This window comes from Eurosta solidaginis, chromosome 4 (genome assembly GCF_040869045.1).
Source record: "Eurosta solidaginis isolate ZX-2024a chromosome 4, ASM4086904v1, whole genome shotgun sequence".
NCBI classification, from domain to species: Eukaryota; Metazoa; Arthropoda; class Insecta; order Diptera; family Tephritidae; genus Eurosta; species Eurosta solidaginis.
In genome coordinates this window covers 167681165-167708993 of record NC_090322.1, presented here as the reverse complement: position 1 = coordinate 167708993, position 27829 = coordinate 167681165, and the positions used below count along the sequence as shown (strand labels likewise).

The 27829-nt window shown below is 36.0% G+C and overlaps 2 long non-coding RNA genes across 2 annotated transcripts; one reads left to right on the top strand and one right to left on the bottom strand.

Annotated features, from left to right (window-relative positions):
• The first annotated feature begins 17859 nt into the window (after positions 1-17859).
• On the top strand, positions 17860-20660 carry LOC137248309 (uncharacterized). Its single transcript, XR_010952150.1, has 6 exons — positions 17860-18221; positions 18809-19282; positions 19343-19413; positions 19481-19610; positions 19905-20225; positions 20300-20660. It is a non-coding gene; the product is annotated as an uncharacterized lncRNA (long non-coding RNA).
• Positions 20661-21839: 1179 nt separating this feature from the next.
• Positions 21840-22655, bottom strand: LOC137248310 (uncharacterized). Its single transcript, XR_010952151.1, has 3 exons — positions 22545-22655; positions 22036-22293; positions 21840-21970 (listed from the first exon to the last, which is right to left on the bottom strand). It is a non-coding gene; the product is annotated as an uncharacterized lncRNA (long non-coding RNA).
• Positions 22656-27829: the final 5174 nt, after the last annotated feature.

Below are 27829 nucleotides of genomic sequence, written 5' to 3'. Positions count from 1 at the left end.
ACCACTACACCACGGTGCCGCCATAGTCTTGAACCAGCAAAAGCAATAAATTAAGCTTAAATTCCAGTTAAATAATTATAAAATTAAAGTAACAAGCGTTCACTTGTTTTTGATGAGAAAGTTTATGTTTCATGAAAAATTTACGCTTATTGTCAACCCTAAACAACCTGTTGGAAAGGATACCTTATTATTCCGTTTTTCGGGTCGTGTATTGAAAGCTCTTATACAGGTTTTGACACATTATAAATGTGTCAATTAGGCTAATTCACGACTATTTTCATTAGTTATCTTAGCTGAAAAATACTAAGATACTATACACATATTGTTCATAAAGAGCGAGCCTTCGACTTTCACCGGACCGGAGAAAGATAGGCTCCATCAACTACTAAGAGCTGCCCAAAGAACTATAGGTTAGCTTAATTTTACATATTTTTTTAAGTAGAATTATGTATTGTATAAGTCAGAGCGTGCCACAATTCCCAAAATAATTGAGATTTCGTGGCGTGAACTTATTACTGCTGCCAAATAGTAACACATTAACGCGATGCAGGGACTGAAATTCGCGAAGGCCTATACAAATAATTTTATTTGTGACATTTTAAAAATATTGGTCCTTCTTTTGTGTTTTCAAAAGGAATTTTCGTCCAGAAAAAAGATGTGGTGTGGCAACCGTGATCATGAAATAATGACCATGGCTGCCAAATTTAAGCGAAAAGTATGCAATTCTTTTTAAAATACCGGAATGGTACATTTTTCCTGCTGATTTTACCCACAGTGAAAGAAATGGAAATTGGAAATGAATATATAGCTAAACTATTCATTTCATAAAATATTTCAACCGTGGTATTATAAATTGCTGATCTTAGGAGGGGGGCGATTAGGACGATCTTATAGATCATACATATATAAAAGCTAAAAATTTAAAAATTGTACACGTAATTAAAACAAACTTTTATAATTTTAATAAGTTCCAGATCAGAGCGGGGGGGGGGGGGGGTGGAGGCGACCAGTGTCAGTTAATCCGTGACTTATACTAATATCCACTGCCGTACATAGGAGAACAAATAACGGATGCAGTTGATTACTTATTTAATTGGCGGTTAACCGTGTTCACGTTTCTGGCACTTTGCAGTCCCGGGTTTGGGTCCATGCCTTTTCCGCTTGGTCGATCATGTGCACCTCTCGCCTTCTCTTAACCTCACGCAATCTTACTCGGACGTCTACGGATGAAGTTTCGAGTTAGCTAGCTCATCTGCTTTTTGATTAACATCTACTTCCATATGCTGTGGCTCACAATATATATGTATGCTCCTCTCTGTCCCGATTCATTCTAGTGATTGCTTCTTTTTTAACACACTTTCAGATGCTGTGCTATGCGAGATTATTGCCTAAATTGCCGCTTGGCTGCCAATATAAAAGCTGACACTTATGCAGTTTAAGCTATTTTTTCCAGTGTTTCTACTGCTTTGGTTACTGCTACTACTTGAACTGAAAAACGCTACAGTGATCTAGCAGGTTGTAGGACCGGTTTATTTGCAGATCAGAACAGTATACCGCAGACCCTACTCCTTCCACTACTTGGGAACCATCGCGGGACGCTGTGCAGAATGGCATACAGTGCAACCGTCGGCCGTCGCGATAATCCCCACGTACACCCCAACATTCTTTTACATGGACAAATTGCCGGCGAGACCTTCTTCACTCCCTCCTCCTCGACAACAGCGTAAGCCATAAGTATGGCAGATCAGTCACCGAACCACCTAAGCAGTTGGTTGGTGACCAGCGCGCACAGCAGACGTCATAACACCCCGTGTCTCTGTCCACTGATTTGGAAGCCCCAATCCACATTGTGAAGTAATCTTCCTGCAATTTGACATGCAGCAGATCCACCTGGTTATGGCTGGATATACTTCAAAGTAGTTGAGACTATTTAGACATTGCTGAATGCTCCGGCAATGTCTAAGAAGACTCCTAAGGCATACTCCTTATATTCCGGAGCTTTCTCTATGTTTATTACCACCCTATGCAGTGCAGTGTCGACCGACTTACCTTTGGTATATGTATTTTGCGTTGTCGAGAGCAGTTTTGATATTAAGCTAATGGCCTTGAAGTATTTGCGATACATATTACCGATCTTCCCCGCCTTTGGTAGGAAAGATAAACGAGCAGTTCTACCAGAATTCGGTACGTACATGATATAGTCTTACGCAGACTTTTACAACTTTTTTCGACCCGGTATAAGGCTCCGCCAAGGTCTTGCACCGAAGTCCTGCGCAAGGCAACATTAACATCTTCACAAAAAGTTGTTTTATTTAGAAAACAGGTTACTCTAAGCGTGGTCAGCCCTCGGCAGCGGTTTTGCAAAACAATGCGAGTGCATTTATGTCGGCATTAAACATGTATGTCCCGTCCTTCCAATTTCTAGGAAAAACCTAAAAGAAGCACAACGCAAATTGGAAAAGGAGTTTAGGCTTAAATCTCCACGGAGACAAATCGAGCCAAGTATTATTTTAAACAGCCGCACTGGGTTCCGTTGGTTTTCCAAATAGTTCAATCAGTGCGACAGCTATTACCAAAGTAAAATCCTATTTTGATAAAATATCGGCGCTTTTAATGCCCTGAAAACTTGCCATATTCATAACATATATGTATGTATATTGGTATCTGTTATTGGTGCCTCGACCCAAAAAAATTTGATAACTTCATAAAATAGGAAACTTCAAACAATTTTAAAACAAAAAATTAAATCTTCAAAATGTGAACAAGTTCGCCAACCCAAACATTTTATAGATTATGAATATGGCGAAAAACCAAAAACTTATTGGTTGGCTATGGTATCGTTATAACAAAGGCGTTATTCTATGGCTTAAATAACCTATTACATTAATTTCCTTAAGGCTGGTAGTTATTTAGCAACTTTCTTTCTATCTGATGATCTAATCGTACATGATTAATCTTTACAGTCGTGAACAAATTTTGGTCTCACAACTAAAGGCATTTACACACGCCACACTTCTATTGCAAACAATCAAAAATATTTATTGACTCGTAATCATAAAAACTTATTTGTACATTATACAAGAAAAGTATCGCTATTTCCACATATCACCATATCTCAGCAACTGTTTGGAAAACGCCCCAACTCAAAATCATTCGAAATTCGGCGTTCAGTCGAGGTAGGGTGATATTCCAGTCAACAGTTAATTTATAACAACACCCTTCAATTACTACATATCACGGATCTTAAAAAGTTGTTGACTTTTGGATGTGTTACATCTGTATATAAACTCGGCATATAGATGCTGTTACAACCACCCTGTACCACCGCACAAAGCTTTCCTTCCACAATGGCCCCTGCTCCAGAGTCTCCAAAACACGGATTTCTTCCAGGACATGCAGCACAAATGATTGTTTCAGCTAAACATCCCCGCTGAATATATATATATAATCTAACATGCATTGTTCTAGGTTTACTATACGTAATTCAACAGTTTGGAGAATATTAAAATAACTTTCAACATTTTGGTGTACCGAACCCCATCCACTAATTTTCAGTCGTGTGCCCTCTATTAATTGACTTTCACAAAGAGGTATGGGTTTTATTCGATTTGTCTCCATAAATAATGCAGCCACTTTAATCACAGATATATCTATATATGCTGTATCTTTATTATATTCATGATGATGATGTGTACTCAGCCCATTGCGCAGTTGCCTTTGTGGGTTTCTTTCACTTATATCGGTTAAACCAGCTAGAACGAAATAAAAAACCCTTAAAATCTTGGCAGGTATTACATATATAAATAAATTAGCTGTATCCAACAGATAATGTTCTGGGTCACCCTGGTCCATATTTTGGTCGATATCTGGAAAACGCCTTCACATATACAACTACCACCACTCCCTTTTAAAACTCTCATTAATACCTTTATTTTGATACCCATATCGTACAAACTCATTCTAGAGTCACCCCTGGTCCACCTTTATGGCGATATCTCGAAAAGGCGTCCACCTATGGAAATAAGGATTACTCCCTTTTAAAATACTCATTAACTCCTTTCGTTTGATACCCATATTGCACAAACGAATTCTAGAGTCACCCCTGGTCCACCTTTATGGCGATATCTCGAAACGGCGTCCACCTATAGAACTAAGCCCCACGCCCTTTTAAAATTCTCATTAACACCTTTCATTTGATACCCGTATCGTACAAATATATTCTAAAGTCACCCCTGGTCCACCTTTATGGCGATATCTCGAAAAGGCGAACACCTAGAGAACGAAAGCCCACTCCCTTTTAAAAATACTTATTAATACCTTTCATTTGATACCCATATCGCACAAACAAAGTCTAGAGTCACCCCTGGTCCACCTTTATTGCGATACCTCGAAAAGGCGTCCACCTATAGAACTAAGGTCCACTCCCTTTTAAAATACTCATTAACTCCTTTCGTTTGATACCCATATTGTACAAACGAATTCTAGAGTCACCCCTGGTCCACCTTTATGGCGATATCTCGAAACCGCGTCCACCTATGGAAATAAGGATTACTCCCTTTTAAAATACTCATTAACTCCTTTCGTTTGATACCCATATTGCACAAACGAATTCTAGAGTCACCCCTGGTCCACCTTTATGGCGATATCTCGAAACGGCGTCCACCTATGGAACTAAGGATTACTCCCTTTTAAAAAACTTATTTAAACCTTTCTTTTGATACCCATATTGTACAAACAAATTCTAGGGTCACCCCTGCTCCACCTTTATGGCGATATCTCGAAACGGCGTCCACCTATGGAACTAAGGATTACTCCCTTTGAAAATACTCATTAACACCTTTCTTTTGATACCCATATTGTACAAACAAGTTCTAGGGTCACCCCTGGTCCACCTTTATGGCGATATCTCGAAAATGCGACCACCTATACAACAACCACCACTCCCTTTTAAAACCCTCATTAATACCTTTAATTTGATACCCATATCGTACAAACACATTCTAGAGTCACCCCTGGTCCACTTTTATGGCGATATTTCAAAACGGCATCCACCTATAGAACTAAGGCCCACTCCCTTTTAAAATACTCATTAACACCATTCGTTTGATGCCCATATTGTACAAACAAATTCTAGGGTCACCCCTGGTCCACCTTTATGGCGATATCTCGAAACGGCGTCCACCTATGGAAATAAGGATTACTCCCTTTTAAAATACTCATTAACCCCTTTCATTTGATACCCATATCGTACAAACGCATTCTAGAGTCACCCCTGGTCCACCTTTATGGCGATATCACGAAAAGGCGACCACCTATACAACAACCACCGCTCCCTTTTAAAACCCTCATTAATACCTTTAATTTGATACCCATATCGTACAAACACATTCTAGAGTCACCCCTGGTCCACTTTTATGGCGATATTTCGAAACGGCATCCACCTATAGAACTAAGGCCCACTCCCTTTTAAAATACTCATTAACACCATTCGTTTGATGCCCATATTGTACAAACAAATTCTAGGGTCACCCCTGGTCCACCTTTATGGCGATATCTCGAAACGGCGTCCACCTATGGAACTAAGGATTACTCCCTTTTAAAATACTCATTAACACCTTTAATTTGATACCCATATCGTACAAACGCATTCTAGAGTCAACCCTGATCCACCTTTATGGCTATATCCCTAAATGGCGTCCACCTGTAGAACTATGGCCCACTCCCTCATAAAATACTCTTTAATGCCTTTCATTTGATACGTATGTCATACAAACACATTCCAGGGTTTCCCTCGGTTCATTTTCCTGCATGGTTATTTTCCCTTATGTTGTCACCATAGCTCTCAACTGATTATGTAATGTTCGGTTACACCCGAACTTAACCTTCCTTACTTGTTTAATTGAAATTTAAGTAACTTGCCGATAAGCTACAAGCTTGAAAGTTGGAATATAGTTCAGAATCTGTTGACAGTGCAATAATAAGAAAAAGAAGTAAGGGTGTCTAAGTTCGGTTGTAACCGAACATTATATAATAAATGTCTCTCCATTTCCTCTTACAATAAAACTTGATAAGTGAAATATCATTGATTAAAAACTATTTTTTGCTAAGTTAAAGCTTATTATTCTAGTCTACGACCCTTGTAAACTTGCTTTTTATACTCAATTGAGCAGAGCTCACAGAGTATATTAACTTTGATTGGACAACGGTTGGTTGTACAGGTATAAAGGAATCGAGATAGATATAGACTTCCATATATCAAAATCATCAGTATCGAAAAAAAATTTGATTGAGCCATGTCCGTCCGTCCGTCTGTCCGCTAACACGATAACTTGAGTAAATTTTGAAGTATCTTGATGAAATTTGGTATGTAGATTCCTGGGCACTCATCTCAGATCGCTATTTAAAATGAACGATATGGGACAATAACCACGCCTACTTTTTCGATATCGAAAATTTCGAAAAACCGAAAAAATGCGATAATTTTATTCCCAAAGGCGGATAAAGCGATGAAACTTGGTAGATGGGCTGACGTTATGACGCAGAATAGAAAATTAGTAAGATTTTGGACAATGGGCGTGGCACCGCCCACTTTTACAAGAACGTAATTTAAAAGTTTTGCAAGCTGTAATTTGGCAGTCGTTGACGATATCATGATGAAATTTGGCAGCAACGTTACTACTATTACTATATATGTGCTAAATAAAAATTAGCAAAATCGGATGAAGAACACGCCCACTTTTTAAAAAAAAAGTCAAATTTTAACAAAAAATTTAATATCTTTACTGTATATAAGTAAATTAAGTCAAAATTCAACTCCAGTAATGATATGATGCAACAAAATACAAAAATAAAGGAAATTTTCAAAATGGGCGTGGCTCCGCCCATTTTCATTTAGTTTGTCTAGAATACTTTTAATGCCATAAATCGAACAAAAATTTACCAATCTTTCTTATATTTGGTGGGGGCATAGATTCTATGAAGGTAACTGTTTTCTGTGAAAATGGGCGAAATCGGTGGAAGCCACGCCCAGTTTTTATACACAGTCCACCGTGTGTCCTTCCGCTCGGCCGTTAACACGATAACTTGAGCAAAACCGATATATCTTTACTAAACTTAGTCCACGTACTTATCTGAACTCACTTTATCTTGGTATAAAAAATGGCCGAAATCCGACTATAACCACGCCCACTTTATCGATATCGAAAATTACGAAAAATGAAAAAAATGCCATAATTCTATATCAAATACGAAAAAAGGGATGAAATATGGTAATTGGATTGGTTTGTTGACGCAAAATATAACTTGAGAAAAAACTTTGTAAAATGGGTGTGACACCTACCATATTAAGTAGAAGAAAATGAAAAAGTTCTGCAGGGCGAAATCAACAGCCCTTGGAATCATGGCAGGAATACTGGTCGTGGTATTACATATATAAATAAATTAGCAGTACCCGATAGATGATTTTCTGGATCACCCTTGTCCACATTTTGGGCGATATATCGAAAACGCCTTCACATATACAACTAAGGGCAACTCGCTTTTAAAACCCTCATTAATACCTTTAATTTGATATCCATATCGTACAAACACATTCTAGAGTAACTCCTGGCCCACCCTAATGGCGATATTTCGAAAAGTCGTCCACCTATAGACCTAATGCCCACTCCCTCTTAAAATGCTCAGTAACACCTTTCGTTTGATACCCATATCGTACAAACATTCTAGAGTCACCCCTGGCCCACCCTAATGGCGATATCTCGAAAAGGCGTCCACCTATAGACCTAATGCCCACTCCCTCTTAAAATGCTCAGTAACACCTTTCATTTGATTCCCATATTGTACAAACACATTTTAGAGTCACCCCTGGTCCACCTTTATGGCGATATCTCGAAACGGCATCCACCTATGGAACTAAGGATCACTCCCTTTTAAAATACTCATTAACACCTTTCATTTGATACCCATATCCAAAAACATATTCTAGAGTCACCCCTGGTCCACCTTTATGGCGATTTCTCGAAAAAGCGTTCACCTATAGAACTAAAGCCCATTCCCGTTAAAAATACTCATTACCACCTTTCATTTGATACCCATATCGTACAAACAAATTCTAGAGTCAGCCCTGGCGATATTCCTAAATGACGTCCATCCATAGAACTATGGCCTACTCTCTCTTAAAATACTCTTTAATACCTTCCATTTGATACACATTTCATACAACCACATTCCAGGGTTACCCTAGGTTCATTTGCCTACATGGTGATTTTCCTTATTTTGTCTCCATAGCTCTCAACTGAGTATGTAATGTTCGGTTACAACCGAACTTAGCCTTCCTTACTTGTTATATCTAAGTTGCCGTGGTCTTTAACCGATCCCGTCCATTTTTACTAGAAATATTTCTACTATAAGGAAAATATGTGTACACAATTTCATTACGATATGTTAATTTTTCTTCGAGTTATGGCTCCCGAAACATAGAATATATTACCGAATGGTTGAACATATTTTCGTAACGCTTGCAATGTGCGATCAAGCGCCTCAAGCGATTTTTATGTGCCATTGAGCACTCATCCCAAATAATAATTTTTTCCCATACCGGATGCTCTGTATATTCAATGGCAACTTTGGGGCTAAATGAGCAGTCCTTCCACCTGGTAACAATGTCCAGACGAAGCGAGAGCTAGGGCTATGTCATTTTTGGATCGCACCGATGAGAGAATCAATCTGGTAAAGAAAGTTTTCCCAGTCCCACGCGGGGCATCTAAGAAGAAGACTCTGCCACCTCCGTCACTTACCGTTTGCATTATGCAATTATAGACACCTTTCTGATCTCGCGTTAATTTATTATAGTTTGATTGCACATATGAGAGGAGTTATGCATTGTTGTGATTTTGCTCACGTCACAAATCAACATCGAATATAGCAGTCGCATATCGGTTGGGTTATGGCATTCCTAATTGACTGAGATATTTACTTGCGAAAGCTAAACATTTGTCTTCAATGTTTATTAGTGCTTTGTAAATATCTTCTGTAAACTCCATTGTCATATTACTGTTTTCTATGCGTGCCCTATACAAAATATCTTCAGCCATATCCGATCGATATCTCTCCCATAACTGTATTAGGACGAAGGAAAGCAGGGGGTCAATATAATTGCAAATAATGTACGAATTTGGTTCGAGTGGGAAATGCTGCATGCATCACTCATACATACATATATCCCTCTGCTGATCGTTCTCCAATAAATGCAGTGCTTGACACTATCAAAAACTTTAGAAACAAGTTTTTTCAATTAGAAGAAAATTTTTCTAAGCGGGGTCGCCCCTCTGCAGTGTTTGGCAAGCACTCCGAGTGTATTTCTGCCATGAAAAGCTCTCAGTGAAAACTCATCTGACTGGCAGATGCCGTTCGGGGTCGGCATTAAACAACTAGATCCCATCCCGCCAATTTGAAAGAAAAAAAAATAGGAGCACGACGCAAATTGGAAGAGCAGCTCGGTCTTAGATCTCTTCGGAGGTTTTCGGGCCTTACATACGTAGGAAGAAACATTAATTCTGATAAATATGCACTGTATAAAGTCTTCCAATTGTATTTTCTTTAAAAAATACCACCTACGACTGGTTCCCCTCGCCTGCGTCTTGCGAATGCTTTTGTAGATGAGTTCCATGTGTAATAAGACGGTACTTCTGAATACATTAGAGTTCTGGCAAACTGAGTACTCTTGGTTCCGCATTAGCATCTGTGAAATAAACACGTTGCCCGTTCTCTAAATGGACTGCTAAATGCAGGCTTTCATGTATGGGAAATGATAAAATTCTCCATGCAGCTTCATTGCTGTTTATATATCTTCCAGCCTGGTACTGTTTAATTTCATCAATATTTTCTACTTCTACTACGCTACTATTCGTGCTATTTCTGTCTGTTTCGATACCAAAAAACTGCCATATCTCTGCCTTTATTCACATACTTACAGATGTATTTCATTGAGTTGACAGTATTGCAATATTATATGTATATGTGCGCTTTGTATGTTTTTGACAAAAGAGGCGAATATAGAACCACCCAACGGTTGTCTAGGTCAGTATCACCACTTCGCATTTATAAAGTCGCCCAATATCCACCATTGATCGCCTTCTATAGAGAGGGTATTCATCGTCTCCTGTTACCGCATTGGCTACAAATGCTCTAGGATATCGTTTAGAGCATTTCCCGCCTATCACGCATGGTGAATTCGGGTTTAGAGTATCGCATGGTCCATGTATCATGTTTTTGATAACTATTGCATGCAAATCTACATCGAGGTCATCTCTAGGAGTCTCAGCGTATATGACATCGTCGATTTCATTTAATTTTATCTTATCATATAGCCAGATTAATATATGCGTGTGTTGGCAGTCCTCTCTTTTGCCATTCTACTGAATACATCCAGCAGCGAACACTTCCGAACACTTCGTTTTTCACAATGAAATCCTTCAACGACTTAAGCTTTTGTCTAAAAACACGTGCAGTTATGTCATGCCTATCTACAGGCGACTGTCCACTAAGTAAAAGCTGTTTTATCTCGTCCCAACACCGATTACACGTGAACGTCGCAAATAAGTCTGGACGGCCATAAGAACTATGCCATGGCGTCTTGAGCATATTCATGCATGTGAAGTGGGCTGTCTACGTACGAAGATGGCAAAATTGTCAGCTTTCCAACGTTTGTTGTATTACCGTCATTTATAACAGAATCTCGCAAATGTATGTATGTATTTTTCAGATCGAAGTTTATTTAGTCTGATTTAAACGCAGATATAGCAATCGTTCTGTTTAGATTTTTACATACATATTCACAATGTACTGTTGAAACAACTGATGATATTTAAAGATATAGTTGTCTTCAGTACTTCTAATCATTAATCTGTACGAAAAATAATTCATTGCGCTGCACTTTTTATTTATTTCATCACCGTTTTCTGGATTTATCATTTTTACATGGAAATAATATCCATCGGCACCATCCGGGAAGATAATTGGATATTGCAGAGCATCATAGCAACGATGAGTCTCTGCAACGTTGATCAGCTGATCATTTCTTCGATGTAGAACAATATCCCTTCGTTGAAATTGCCACTTCATCAATAGAACAATATATCTCCGGGCATATTCTCCAGAAGGCATTCTGTATGGATGAATGACAATCTTGTAGGAATCCGATGGCATCATATCAAGTGCGGTTTTGAACAAACGAACCAAATTGTTTTTGTCGTGAAGGAGTTCTTGTAGTTGAAAAATTATAGATCTTTTAAGAGTTGTGTGTATTCTTGAACGTGCATTTAGTTGATCACTTTCTCCACCGATAAAATACATTTGAAGAAATTTCTGGTCACTGTTTTTAACAGGTAGGCCCTTTGATTTTCAAAGTTGGCATAAATTGGACAGTGACAATATTTGCACCAAACGAAGTCATTTGAAATCAACTATTATATTTGCTGACGCTCGATAAGAAATGCTTTGATTCGGGAGTAGATCCAAAAAGTAAAGTTCCTACTGGTTCTGGTAGTACCTCAAGTTGAGGCAATTTGATTTTTCTACCTACGCAACACATTCCTTTCGTTTCATTTTTGAACTTCAGAGCCTGACAGTAATTTAAGATATGAGTCATCTGCCCAATTGAACACTATGATTGTAATCAACACTTGGATTATACCGGAATGTAAGGTGATTAAAATTCTCACACTGACTTATTCTTCTTGTGCACGGTATCAGCTACGAACACTCTATGACGATCCTTCCGTTGAGAACGAAGAAAATCTGTTGCTGCAGACCGCGACTTCCGGCCCTATCTGTCATGTTTGCCTGATCATTCTCATTCAACGTTCTTCTTCTACTTCTTTCTGTCCTACGTGTACGATATCCCAAATTTGATATTCTACGGGGCATTTTTTCGATGTTTTCTGGAATATATCGAAAGGTTATAAGCGCTCATGATAATAATTTAGCATTGTAAATAAGAACAAATAACGAAGTCTAATGCGGCAGTTACCCACCGACGTGTGCCGTACGTAAGGACGGTTGTCGTACGAAGCACGTTTGACCGAACTCTCAAGCCCATAGGAATCAATGTGTGAGTCTGTGTATATGTACATAACATATTTGTGTGTGTTGTTTACAGATAAGCACTGTTGCCATTGACCATTTTGTATGTATGCTTATGGAAACATCAACTTTTTCCAATTTAATTTTTGATATTGTAAAAGGCCGGAATACATATTAAATAAGTATAAATAGATTAAATATTTATAATCAGCACTTTTACATAATTATTTCGAATTATTTTCACAATTTTTCAAACTTTAATTAGGTGTTTTTGCATAAAACTGCAAACGGTCAAAAATTAGGGCACAAAAGTTTACTAGGCAACTCTGTCTAGTGAGAGAGCGATCAGCTGACACGTTCTTACAGAAAAAATCAAAATTGTTTTGATTTCTACGTTCCGGGCTACATACGTACGGGCGTTGCACGTCGGTGAGTTTTCGTTTACATTGCACACTCATAAGATAGGTCGTGTCAGCTGACACGTTTTTGGTACGTACGTTGGTGAGTAAAGCCGTGGTTACTCACGAACGTACGTAGAAAAAACGTGTCAGCTGACACGACCTATCTTATGAGTGTGCAATGTAAACGAAAACTCACCGACGTGCAACGCCCGTACGTACGTAGCCCGGAACGTAGAAATCAAAACAAGTTGTGCGCTAATTTTTAACCGTTTGCAATTTTATGCAAAAACGCCTAATTAAAGTTTGAAAAATTGTGAAAATAATTCGAAATAATTATGTAAAAGTGCTGATTATAAATATTTAATCTATTTATACTTATTTAATAGTATTCCGGCCTTTTACAATATCAAAAATTAAATTGGAAAAAGTTGATGTTTCCATAAGCATACATGCAAAATGGTCAATGGCAACAGTGCTTATCTGTAAACAATACACACACAAATATCTTATGTACATGTACACAGACGCACGCATTGATTCCTACGGGCTTGAGAGTTCGGTCAAACGTGCTTCGTACGACAAACGTCCTTACGTACGGCACACGTCGGTGGGTAACTGCCGCATAACTGCCGCATAAGTTCGGGTGAAACCGAACATTACATACCAAGCTATATACTTGAAATACTGTTGTTGTTTGTTTTGCGTACTTACAAGGCTGCGCAATAATACATATACATATGGTTCTATTCTGAACTAATTTTCGTTTAAAAGACGCAAAAAGTATACAGAGGCTAACACCAATGACCTTGAGCGGGTAATAATGCAGTTTCCTTCAGATATGGGAATTTCCCTACTGTTTATTTTAAAATAAACATATAACAGAACAATAAACATAAACAAACAAGTGTCATTGTACTAAAAAGCGTTATTACAAATAAAATTAAAGAAAAAAAAAATTTTTTAAAAATAAGCTTTTATTATTGGTTAATAAAATTAACTAAAAAGTAAACAATAAATTGACTCTAAAGAAATATAACACTTTATAAGTTCATTGTAAGCTTTAACGATAATTAGGATTTTTCGTCTGCGACAAAAGAATTCTATATTGTACATAAATATATATTTTTAACATTAAAACTTTACACCTAAATTATTAAACCTTACAGTTTGTATCACAGTTCTAATTGTTCTAATAAAAAACGTGTTGAATTTTGATGGTATTATTAAGAACATTTAGGATCTCCTTTTCTTGCTATCGCAATGTAACACGCTTTTATTAGAACAATTAGGACTGTGATATAAACTGTAAGGTTTAATAATTTAGGTGTAAAGTTTTAATGTTAAAAATATATAATTATGTACAATATAGAATTCTTTTGTCGCAGACGAAAAAGCCTAATTATCGTTAAAGCTTACAATGAACTTATAAAGTGTTATATTTCTGTAGAGTCAATTTATTGTTTACTTTTTAGTTAATTTTATTAACCAATAATAAAAGCTTATTTTTAAAAAAGTTTTTTTTTTTCTTTAATTTTATTTTTTACTTTTTAGTTCGTTTTATTAACAAGTAATAGAAGCTTGTTCTTAGAAAAGCCTTTTTCTTAAATTTAATTTAAATAGGAATTTTTTTAAATTTTTAGTCGGGTAAAATATTGTTTAAATTAGTTACGTAATCTTTACTTAGTTATTTGTAACGTTTCTCATTCTATCCATTTCTTTTAATGCATCAACTTACTTTTTAGTTAATTTTATTAGCCAATAATAAAAGCTTATTTTTAAAAAAGTTTTTTTTCTTTAATTTTATTTTTTTCTTTAATTTTATTATATCATAATCCGAATATATTGGGACATATTCATAATCGAAATAAAATGTGACTAAGTTAGTTGATGCATTTTTGACAGAGAGCACATATAAAATTATGTCAAACAGTGTTAAATAACTTAACTTTGCCTATGCCGCGTTCAGTTTACAACTACTTATTGCAGATCTCTCATCTGTGGGATAAATCTGTTTTAAAATAAAATTCTACTTTCGCTTAGCTAAAATTCCATCGCCAAAAATCTGTAAAACCAAATCAAGTGCGCAGAATAGTATGCAACACTTACCGATAACAGCCTAACGGCGTTAGCGTTCGTTGTATCACAGAATTTTTACACTTTGAAAATGACGGCTGTTGTTTGCAAGGTTGCATTCCTTTGAGTCTTCGTTTTCACTATCTGGATTAACAGTCATGAGCCTGGACATTCGTGCAATTTTAGTGATGTAAATTGCATGGCGCCAGCGCCAATGCGGTGCCAGCTCAATGGTAGCTCATTGACGAAATGACTCTAATCGAATATTTGACGTTACTTAGTAGCGAGTGCGTAGTACATTTCACTTGCGCTATTGAGTGAAACGACTTTTGTGTGTCAGGCACGAGTTTGGTGTTATTGGCGCTACTGGCAATGATGACACTGAGCTGATGGCGGTAGCGCTGGTAGTTCAGCTTTTGAGTTGTATATTTTAAATTTAATGCACAATTAATATGGGTGTGTTTGAGCGGCCAAATAATAACAGTAGTATTGCTAAAGTGCTGCTAAGTTGATGGAATGTCGCTAATTTCCTAGCGATTATCAATAGATTGTCAATATTTCGTTCAACGGGCACGCGCAATAGCCACATCTGCTCAAATTTTCCAAGTTTTTCCATTCTTGATTTAACTTAAGCTGTTATGCCAATATTTTTCTGCCAGTTTTTTTCAAATACGTAATTTTTCCAAAAGCAAAATAAATTACAGAAAAGATTACAGAGTTAAACAGCCTTAAAAATTCAGCTATGTTGGTTATACACAGAAATACAACAGAGGGTTGTGTCTCCGCTTTTTTCAAGCGTTGAGATTCACCACGCGTGACATGCGTGATTCACCACGTCCAAATATCACAATCCACGGATAGGTACCGGCGGGTTTGTATGGGACTTAGGCTGTTATGCCAAAGTAAATACAAATCTTTACCGATAACTGTGTTATCGATTAATTTATCGAATTCTAACAAAGTAATATTGCATTGTCATCGGAGTTATACATGTGTGCAAAATTTCAGCTCAATCGGACACCGGGAAGTGTATCAAATTTAACTTGCAAGATTCCATTACAGACAACACAAGTGAAACTAAATAAAAGCTTATAATAATAATATAATAATAAAATTAAAGAAAAAAAAACTTTTTTAAAAATAAGCGTTTATTATTTTGGTTAATAAAATTAACTAAAAAGTAAACAATAAATTGACTCTAAAGAAATATAACACTTTATAAGTTCATTGTAAGCTTAAACGATAATTAGGCTTTTTCGTCTGCGACAAAAAAATTCTATGTTGTTCATAATTATATATTTTTAACATTAAAACTTTACACCTAAATTATTAAATCTTACAGTTTATATCACAGTCCTAATTGTTCTAATAAAAAACGTGTTAAATTTTGATGGTATAATTAAGAACATTTAGGATCTCCTTTTCTTGCTATCGCAATGTAACACGCTTTTATTAGAACAATTAGGACTGTGATATAAACTGTAAGATTTAATAATTTAGGTGTAAAGTTTTAATGTTAAAAATATATAATTATGTACAATATAGAATTTTTTTGTCGCAGACGAAAAAGCCTAATTATCGTTTAAGCTTACAATGAACTTATAAAGTGTTATATTTCTTTAGAGTCAATTTATTATTTACTTTTTAGTTAATTTTATTAACCAAAATAATAAAAGCTTATTTTTAAAAAAGTTTTTTTTTCTTTAATTTTATTTTTTACTTTTTAGTTCGTTTTATTAACAAGTAATAGAAGCTTGTTCTTATAAAAGCTTTAAATATAAGTATAGGGGGTGAAACAAAAACACATATATCAGTTACATCTGCGTATAATGCGTATTGGAATTTATTAGTACACATTTTATGCGCAGCAACTTCAGAGGTGTATTTAAAGTTTAAAGCATTGTAAATATAAGTATTGAAGTCATGAGCCTGGGCATTCGCGCAATTTTAGTGATGTAAATTGCATGGCGCCAACGCCAATGCGGTGCCAGCTCAATGGTAGCTCATTGACGAAATTACTCCAAGCGAATTTTTGACGCTTCTTAGTAGTGAGTGCGTAGTACATTTTACTTGCGCTATTGAGTGAAACGACTTTTGTGTGTCAGGCACGAGTTTGGTGTTATTGGCGCTACTGGCAGTGATGACACTGAGCTGTTGACGGCAGCGCTGGTAGTTCAGATTTTGAATCAGAGAAAGAATTGATGACCCGTGTGAATTATTATGGCTTTGGCCGTGTAAATTATTATGGTGTATTTGTATATTTTAGATTTAATGCACAATTAATATTTGTGTGTTTGAGCGGCCAAATAATAACAGTAGTATTGCTAAAGTGCTGCTTAGTTGATGGAATGTCGCTAATTTCTTAGCGATGATCAGCAGATTGTCAATATTTCGTTCAACGGACGCGCGAAATTGCCACATCTGCTCAAATTTTCCAAAGATTTTCCATTCTTGATTTAACTTAAGCTGTTATGCCAATATTTTTCAGCCAGCTTTTTTCATATAGGTAATTTTTCCAAAAGCAAAATAAATTACAGAAAAGATTACAGGGTTAAACAGCCTTAAAAATTCAGCTATGTTGGTTATACACAGAAATACAACAGAGGGTTGTGTCTCCGCTTTTCGCAAGCGATGAGATTCACCACGCGTGACACGTGATTCACCACGTCCAAATATCACAATCCACGGATAGGTACCGGCGTGTTTGTATGGGACTTAGGCTGTTATGCCAAAGTAAATACAAATCTCTACCGATAACTGTGTTATCGATTAATTTATCGAATTCTAACAAAGTAATATTGCATTGTCATCGGAGTTATACATGTGTGCAAAATTTCAGCTCAATCGGACACCGGGAAGTGTATCAAATTTAACTTGCAAGATTCCATTACAGACAAAAAAAGTGAAAGTAAATAAAAGCTTATAAAAAGGACAGCGTTATTAACGAAATTTTCCAACTTTTACTAGAAATAGCTTATTACCTGCATCTACGCACTTTTGCAAAATCTTTTATATAAAAGAAGACTTCCTGTTAAAGGGAGGATTAGTTAACGGGCAGGTAAATTTGTTGGCAAGATAAATTCTAGTTCATTTTCTCAACCTCCTGTTGAATAGTTATTTAATATTTTTGAAAAGGTGGTAGCACTGCGAACGGAAGGAAAAGGAAATGTCAAAAACAGCTGTAAAAAAGTAAATAAAAGTTAAACCTGTGTCACAAAAATAAATAAAAAATATAAGTTCTTCGAACAATTCGCGTTTTCAATCTCGTCGTGAACGGAAAGTGAAACATTTTCAACAAATAATATACAAACCACTCACGGGAAGTGTTAAAATATATGTATGTATAAAATTTTCGTTTTATACGCAAATTGAGTTGCAAACTCATACAAGTACTATCGGGCTAATAACCGAAAAAATTAACTTCAAAAATTACTATAATGTTTTAAAAAAATAAACTTACAAAAATGTGTAAAATTAAACATACATAAAGCTATCGATTTATGTATATAATGTATACCGTTGTGGAAAATAGAATACATAAGGTCCCCGAGGACAAACGGAACTTTAAAAAAAAATTTTACCAAATACATAAATGTGTGAGCTAAAAGGATTGGACTTTTTGGAAGTGTGAGCTAAAAGCATTGGACTAGTTAAATAATTATATAGGTAATAGTCTAGTTGAGGGGTCGACTGCTAATACGCTACCATATCGAGAGAGGTGTCAAAAGACGCGTATTAATCTCGAGAACAATAAGCCGGTGGCGGAAAAGAAAAATTTTATCTATATCCGGAGATATTTGCAGTTGAAGTTGGCGATTTTCATGTGGTTGTTGTTATGTTGTACCCACCAAAAAAATTGTGCATCACCGTGGCGGTAGCCACGGTTACACCACACACCCGGACTTGGCATGGCGTAGCCCAGGGTTATTTTTTATAAGCGCGGCCGAAGGCCGCCAACGCAGAAAGGTGATCTGCGCAAAAATAATATTGATCCCACCCCCGGTTTCGGAGGTAGCCGCGCAAAAATACTATGGATCCCACGCCCGGTTCACGGGTAATTTTTCGGTTTTTCGTTAATATCTTTTGAACGACTTAAAATTTTTATTTTCCGCCTTCAGATTATTAATACTGATGTCAAGACGCGTCGTTTGACACCTCTCTCGATATTTTTGGTAGGGTATTAGCAGTCGACCCCTCAACTAGACTATTACCATTGAAAATAAACAAAAATTTAAACTATTGTGATTTTGAAGATTAGAAAAAATATCAACAAATTAAAGACCTTTACCAAATTAAATTGGACATAAATACAAATCTCGAAAAAAAAGAAAAAAAAATGAGTTCTTCGGAAAAAACTAAAAAAAGAGGTAAAAATTTTACCAAAGAGGAAGAGGTTGTGCTTGTAGATCTCGTGGAAGACTACAGGCACATTGTAGAAAATAAGAAGTCGGATGCAGTGACATGGCGGCAGAAAGAGGAGGGTTGGCAAACTTTAGCTGCGCAATTTGCAGCAAAAACCGGTGTCCACAGGGAGTGGAAAGCGCTGAGGGACAAGTACGACAATTTAAACCGCAAAGCCAAAAATGAGCTAGCCTCAGAGAAGAGGGAGCAATACCGCACTGGAGGTGGTACTTCCTCAAGCAAAGTCGACAACTTATCCGTCAGGATTGCATCCATGCTAGACACTTAGGGGTCTGGAATGTGCAATCCGCATGACGCTGATATGAGTAAGTTTTTGCCATTTGAATCCACATTTATATTCTAAACTTTTGAGATCTTTCTTTTAGCGGATATAGAAATTTTATTGGACGAGCCCGTAGAGAGCGTGAGTGGCTCGATTGAAGATGAAAAATCAAATGTAAGTTATTTGAATTGAGCTAATTGAACATTTAAATACGATTATTTGTTTGTTTACATTTTTACAGTAGCCGCTTGCTGTGCAACGCCTTCTGGTGTATTTCGTGATACTATTTCACATGCATGTGATGAGGTGGCTAGTTCGTAGAGACCTCTTTACATGCTTGCATACGTGGAATTCATGGATTCCCTAAAACCGTGAGAAATAATATTTAGAAATCCAAATATATTAGGAAAAAAAGTAGATTGGTAGAAGATTCACAGGTATGGGAGAGGTACAGGGCTAAGTTGGTTAAAAAAAGGAGGGGGGGGGGGGGAACGACCAGGACGTTTAGTAAGAGGCAGAAGGAGAGGGCATAGGGAGAGGTATAAGGACTAAGAAGAGGGGTTAGGGGGAAAAACAGTAAATTACTAGTTTCTGAAATATGTTTTTCTATGGCCGCAAAGCAGTATTTATTAGCCACTAATTTACCTATTTTATATTTTCTACAGACAACTAATTTGGATGAGAGCGGGAAGAGTGGTCACGATTGGGCTTCATGGAACCCGACCCAATTGCGACAAAAGAAAAATGAAAAGCTCTGCGTGGGGAAGAAAACAAGCAGAAAACGGTGCATGGAAGAGGAGAAGTTAAATCTGTTGATGCTGCAACAGGAGTTTTATGAGGGTGAAAACGATAGAGCAGCGGAGAAGCATGAGCTGGATAAACTTCATGCAGAAGAAAAGCATCAGCAAGAGCTAATGAATCTACAATTAAAAAATGAGTTGCTAGAACTCGAACTGCAGCAGAAGAGAGTGAAACAATAATTTAATGTAAGCACAATGAATTCCGTAACGATAACAATGCAATACTCATTTTATTATATTTTATATTATCCTCATTTCAGGAAACTCATCTTTTTTTCATTTATTTAAGTTATTTATCGACGACTGTATGGATTATTCTTATAGTTCAACAAGTGTTCCTTCATGTCCTATCTTATAGTTTATATAAAAAATGCCTTGGTTTTAAAAACTCAGCTATGGCTATGCAATTCTTTCTAAAAATAAAATGTTTCTCTTTATGTGGCAACCAGTGTATATTTTACATTTTAGAAACTAGAGCAAAATCGAGACTGAATATTAAATTTTAGAAAAAAGGCTGTTTGAATGTACAAAGCATATCTATTTATATCTACAATATGAATACATACATATAGTTGGATTAATTCACAAAGGCCCTAAATAACAAATTTAAAATATTACAGGAGAAGCAAAAACATTTTATTTTCATTCACTTTTTAATTGGTAATGGTAAATGTTAGTGTAAATTATTCAATGAAATTGTACCTTTCATCAGCTTCGTATAAAATGACTATTCGCCCATAAGAGATACAATTTCATAAGAGATAAAATATATTAAAAGAAATTTAAATAAAAATTGGATTATACAATTTAGACTTGCTGTGAACAGACAATAAGTACTTAGTGCATAAATTGAAACAAAACAAACTTTTTCACTAATTACTACTATCATGAAAAAAAATCCATCATTACACAATATGTAGGCCTGGACGTGATGCCAGCGCTATTTATAACTTCTCAAACCGAATTGTCCTCACGGTAAGCCTAAATTTTAAACCGTTCACCGGTTTAAGTAATTTTTAAAATTTTTTTACATAAATTCGAAACCTTTGAAACCATTCAAAATACATGAGTTTAAATTAATTTTATTGAGCTTAAATTTAAAACTTAATTGAAAAATATGTCCTCAATGTCAAAATAGCTTTAAAAATAAAGCCAAAAAAAAAAAATCTAAATATAGAAACTTGTATATATTTCTAACTTGTTTGCATAGCTTCGGCTACAAAGTTCATAAAAGTTGTATCATTAGCTTAATTCACAAAGGCCCTAAACAACAAATTTAAAATGTTACAGGAGAAGCAAAAAGCATTTTCTTTTCACATTCACTTTCTAAAAGAGGCGTAACTGCGGTACTTTTGGTTATTACCAAATTTTAAGCGAAAAAAAGCAGTTTCCAAAATCTGTTTGTTATGGGCTTTGTGAATTAAGCTAATGATATGTAACTATTTCGTTAGCAAAATTCTCCCCTCTTCACGACGAATAGCGACTTCGATTGAAAAAACAACTTCTATGAACTTTGTAGCCGAAGCTATGCAAACAAGTAAGAAAAACTTCGTGAAAAAATTCCATTATTTGAGAAAGTTTTACGAAAATTTATGCAGTTTTGTAGTCCATTCAATTTAATTTCAAGGAAGTGCAGGTTTCAAAACGCTGTGGGCCACTGCTTTATTTTGATAATTTTTTTCGGCGATGGTGTTGCTAATTTTTTTCCATACAACGAATAAACAAAACCTGTTCTTCTCAAATTATGGCATTTTTTCACGAAGTTTTTCTGACTTGTTTGCATAGCTTCGGCTACAAAATTCATAAAAGTTGCTTCTGATACTGTCGATATTATAGTAGTGGAGAATTTTATTGACGAAATTTAATGAAAATTGCCTCCGCTCTTTGTTTGATCGCTGTACATGATAACTTGTTAGGCTGGACTTGATAACCTGTATATATAAAAAAAGAACTTGAATTAAAAATTTAATAAATACAATTTATATTTAAAACGTACCTTTCGAAGTAGTTGTTTATTAAAACCGTCCTCTCAGTTGAGTCTCCATCGCTTCTTAGGTTTGTTTCTAAAGAATCCTCTAAAATTTGTGGTGGCAATATTTCTACCAAAATATATTTATAAATTATGAAACAAATTGTATCCCCCGAAAAAACATTTAAAACATGGCAATATGAGTGCAGCTACAATCATGCGAAGGGGTATATGATTAGAATATAATTAAAATTAAACCCTTCCTGTTATGCTGGTCTTGATAGCCTGTAACTAAAAATATAAATAAAAACTTGAATTTAGAAAAAATGATATAGTATTTAGGCCCCATTTTTCAGTTGAAGTTTAAACTCCAGTCAAAGTTGACTAGAGTTTAACCCTGCCTTTTTGACTATTTAAATCAAGATAGGCAGCAACATTTTTTGAAAATGAACAAAGTGGCTATAATAAACTCCAGTCAACTTTGACTGTAGTTTAAACTTCAACTGAAAAACCGGGCCTTAGTATTTGAAATGTACCTTGCAAAATAGTCGCTTATCAAAACAGTTCTCGCAGTTGAATCTCCGTCGGTTATAAAGCTGCTTTCAGGTTCCTCTAATATTTGTGATGGTGATATTTCAATATCTATTGGAGGAAGCGGATCTTTCGCAGATATAGCAATGTTATGAAGAACTCCGCAAGCCGATATAATTGCCATAACGGTGTCCATTGACACTCGAATCACCATAGATAAGATTGGAAAACGTCGTTTCCAAACTCCGAAAGTTCGCTCTATGGTGTTCCGAGTACGAATCTGGGACTCGTTATATAACCTTTCTGCCGCAGATTGTGGATTTAGTAGGGGAGTCATCATATATCGACATTGTTTGTAGCCACTGTCCCCAAGGATCATATAGTCTTTAAAATATCCCGTATCCAGTTGGTATTTCAAACGGCTACAGTTGAATATATGACTGTCGTGAGCAGATCCTGGCCACCTCGCTACTAAATTTTGAAAATGTAAGTTTGCATCACACACCGCTTGAATATTGAGCGAAAAATAACCCTTTCTATTGCGGAACATTTCCGCATTGTCACCACCTGGTGATTGCACCCTAACGTGGGTACAGTCAATAGCCCCAATAACTCTGGGAAATTTTGCGATTTTATAAAAATCGAATACAGTTTGCTCCATGCCAGCTGGATCAGGGAATTTCACCCAATCTTTAGAGAGTGATGCAATAGCATTGGACACTTCTCTTGCTACTCTGCATGCCGTGGGTACGCTTACTCCACAAAAGTCGGCCACAGTTATTAAAAAACTTCCTGTTGCATAAAACCTGAGTGTTAGCAAAAGCTTAGTTTTTGGTGTAGCATTGGTTCGTCTGAAAAATATATAAATGAAGAGTATTAATTGCTTTTTGTTTTCAGATAAATGAAGTATAACAAAGGTTTCTAGCATAGTATTGCTACCTTGTAGAATAGTTTTTTAAGCCACAAAATCAAAGCATTTGGAATTATAGACGTTAGCAACATTTCAAGGCAAAAAATGTTGCCAAGGTAATTACGCCATCAAAAAACAAGTTCAAGACGTGGAAAGGATTGAATAAGATGGGATACGATGATAGGAACATTTTTTTCATTCTAGGCACTGAAATTGCGATTTCAAATGGTTTCTAGGCCACTTGCAACATTTTTCACGCGTGAAGACAATACCCAGCTTTATGCTTTGCTTTTCTGTAGTGTTATTTTTGCTATTGGTCTGGCTCTGAACTTAAATAGAGCATGGAGAAGAATGGGCAATGTGAGTTGTTCGAGTGTAACTAAGCTGGAACTGGCTTCGGCAGTTCGGTTTCAGTGGGGATAACATGGACGTAGCTCATAGCTATGTGGTTAACATTTAAATATTTGATTTAGGTTTACCCCATTGTCCTATGCTTTGTTTAAGTTCAGATTTGGATTATTCGTGGAATAAGACCTTTATTGCTATTGACACTTTGGAGCAAAGAATATTCAGCAGAAACTGTGGCCTAAAACCAAACCTGGTCATGGGATCATGCACAGCTGTCATTAGACCAATACTAACGGAGGCAAAGCAACCAAGCAGTTGCTCTGGAGTAGCAAAAGTAAACACTGCTATTTATAACTTACCTATTAGTGCTGGGCGTAATAGCGCTTTCAATGCGACTTAAAATATCCATGCAGGTGCATTTTTTCAACCGGAACCTTTTCGTGAATTCTTCCTCCGTGTGTGTACTCTTCAAAATAATCCAAACGGTTGCGAAAAGTCCTCTTGGCTATAGTTCGCTCACTTGTTTCCTCATATGCTTCTTCCAGTGCATGCACATAAAACGCACGTCGGTTTTCCATAGCAATTTTAATTTTATTTATTTTCTAATTTTCTTTCAAAATAAATTCACTTGACAATCAGCTGTTTTGTGGTTTTCGAGCCGATAAATTTTAAAGGCTGGATTGACTGCCTGTTAAATTTGTCGACGGGATAAACAAAACAAGCACTACAGAAAACAAAATTTCGTTTGAAGAAGAGATAAATTTTAGCACGCAGTCGAGAAAACGGCCCTTAGTCCATTTTTACTGAAAATATTTCTTGTTTAAAGGCACCAAATTTTTTGTCGATTTATGGCTCCAGAAACGTTGGGAAATGCATTGTAAGAAAGGGGCAGTGCCACGCCCATTTGTCAAAATTTGAACTTTTTCCCATTTCTTGTTATAATGGCACAAAATACTATGGGTACAGAACTATTTTAGGTTTAACTTACTACTTCTGCCTACGACCCTTTTTAAAGCCATTTATATACAAGTGGGCGTGGTCCTTAACCAATCTTATCCATTTTTACTAGAAATATTTCATGGTATAGGGAAAATCTGTGTACCCAATTTTATTACGATCCGTTAATTTTTCTTCGAGTCATGGCTTCCGAAACTTAGAAAATTTCTTAGTCATAATAGGGGCGGTGCGACGCACATTTTTTAAAATTTGAAGTTTTTCCTGTTTATTGTTATAAATCCACTTGGGGAATGAAATACCATTGATTTTTTTTGCAAAGATATAGCTTATTTTATTCGTCCACGACCCGTTTAAAACTCTTTTATATAGGAAGGAAGATCTCTACCACAACAATAGGAAAATCAGATTATATATGTGTATATTTATGCTTGTATGTCGTACTTTTAGCCACTCCATGTACTTTTGTTTTTGCAAAAATTTTGTTTACATTTACGGTGCTTTGAAATATTGTTTATATTTTTGTATGATTATTTGCCTCCAACATTCTTAATTTTCGGTCACATATGGTTAGTCTGTATAACATACTCAATTGTGTAAGTGGTATTTGTTTTATGGTTGATTTTTGAAAATGTTATAATTTTTGTTTTTGTTTTGTTTTGTTTCCAGTCCTGATGATGACTTCAGACTGAAGTCGAAATATCGAATATAAAATAAAAATATAAAATATTTATACTGTGTTTTTTATTTGGATAAGGCCTCGAGCTCATAAAATAGTTTAATAAATAAATATAACCCCTTATTACCTTAAAAGACTTTTCCGGTGCATGCATTTCGATTGCAATACTTAACCCTATTTTCTTTAGTCTTAATAAAAATAAAATAATTGTTTTTGTTTTTATCGGCCTGTTGATAAATGAGTCAAGGTTCGATTCGAGCTCAAAATTATTGTTCTGGCCTTGAGCTCGAATCGAACGTTGACTTAAAAATAAAATAATTAAAAACAAGTAAGGAAGGCTAAGTTCGGGTGTAACCGAACATTACATACACAGATGAGAGCTTTGGAGACAAAATAAGGGAAAATCACCAGGTAGGAAAATGAACCTAGGATAACCCTGGAATGTGTTTGTACGATAAGGGTATCAAATGAAAGGTGTTAATGAGTATTTTAAAAGAGAGTGGGCCCTAGTTCTATAGGTGGACGCTTTTTCGAGATATCGCCATAAAGGCGGAAAAGGGGTGACCCTAGAATGTGTTTGCACGATATGGGTATCAAATGAAAGGTGTTAATGAGGATTTTAAAAGGGAGTGGCCCTTCGTTGTATATGTGAAGGCGTTTTCGATATATCGCCCAAAATGTGGACCATGGTGACCCAGAACATCATCTGTCGGGTACCGCTAATTTATTTATATATGCAATACCACGACCAGTATTCTTGCCAAAATTCTAAGGGCTTTTGATTTCGCCCTGCAGAACTTTTTCATTTTCTTCTACTTAATATGGTAGGTGTCACACCCATTTTACGAAGTTTTTTCTAAAGTTATATTTTGTGTAAATAAACTAATCCAATTACCGTGTTTCATCCCTTTTTTCGTATTTGGTGTAGAATTATGGCATTTTTTTCATTTTTCTTATTTTCGATATCGAAAAAGTGGGCGTAGTCGGATTTATGCCATTTTTTATACCAAGATAAAGTGAGTTCAGATAAGTACGTGAGCTAAGTTTAGTACAGACATATCGATGTTTGCTCAAGTTATCGTGTTAACGGCCGAGCGGAAGGATAGACCGTCGACTGTGTATAAAGACTGGACGTGGCTTCAACCGATTTCGCCCCTTTTCACAGAAAACAGTTACCGTCATAGAAGCTATGCCCTTACCTAATTTCACAAGGATTGGTCAACTTTTTTTCGACTTATGGCATTAAAAGTATTCTAGACAAATCAAATGAAAAAGGGCGGAGCCACGCCCACTTTAAAATTTTCTTTTATTTTTGTATTTTGTTGCACCATATCATTACTGGAGTTGAATGTTGGCATAATCTACTTATATACTGTAAAGATATTCAATTTTTTTTTAAATTTGACTTAAAATTTTTTTTTTAAAAAGTGGGCGTGTTCTTCATCCGATTTTGCTAATTTTTATTTGGCGCACATGTAGTAATAGGAGTAACGTTTCTGCCAAATTTTGTCATGATATCTTCAACGACTGCCAAATCACAGCTTGCAAAACTTTTAAATTACCTTCTTTTAAAAGTGGGCGGTGCCACGCCCATTCTCCACAATTTTACTAGTTTTCTATTCTGCATCATAAGGTCAACCCATCTACCAAGTTTCATCGCTTTATCCATCTTTGGTAATTAATTATCGCACTTTTTCGATGTCAAAAAAGTGGGCATGGTTATAGTCCGATATCGTTCGTTGTAAATAGTGATCTGAGATGAATGCCCAGGAACCTAAATTTCAAATTTCATCAATATACCTCAAAATTTACTCAAGTTATCGTGTTAACGGACAGATGGACGGACGGACATGGCTCAATCAAATTTTTTTTCGATACTGATGATTTTGATATATGGAAGTCTATATTTATCTGGATTCCTTTATGCCTTTACAATCAACCATTATCCAGTCAAAGTACGCTGAGTATAAAAATTATGCGAACACGATAGCGAGTGTCACCACCGCCAATGTCTGCTGCTTATAATGCAATCAGAATGCTGATGACATTAAATATGCGCGAATATTATTTTTGTCCCTAACACCGTAGAGAATATATTACGTGAGAGCGTTACAGAGATTCGAATTAATTTGTAATGCTTCGATTTTTAATTATTTCGATAAGTTCTTTCTACGTTTGTAATCTTATATACGCACTCTTTTATGGTAATGCACGGTACAATGTAATTTCAAAAGTATATACATAAGTATACATACATTTTAGAGCAATCAACTTACAATAACTGTGTGGGTATGTGCCTGCCGCTACCTTAATGGTGCAATGCCGACAGCAAATGGAATGCTCTTGTTGATGTTGATGGTGGTGCTATTTTGTGCGCCAAGTGACCACTTGATGTCGAG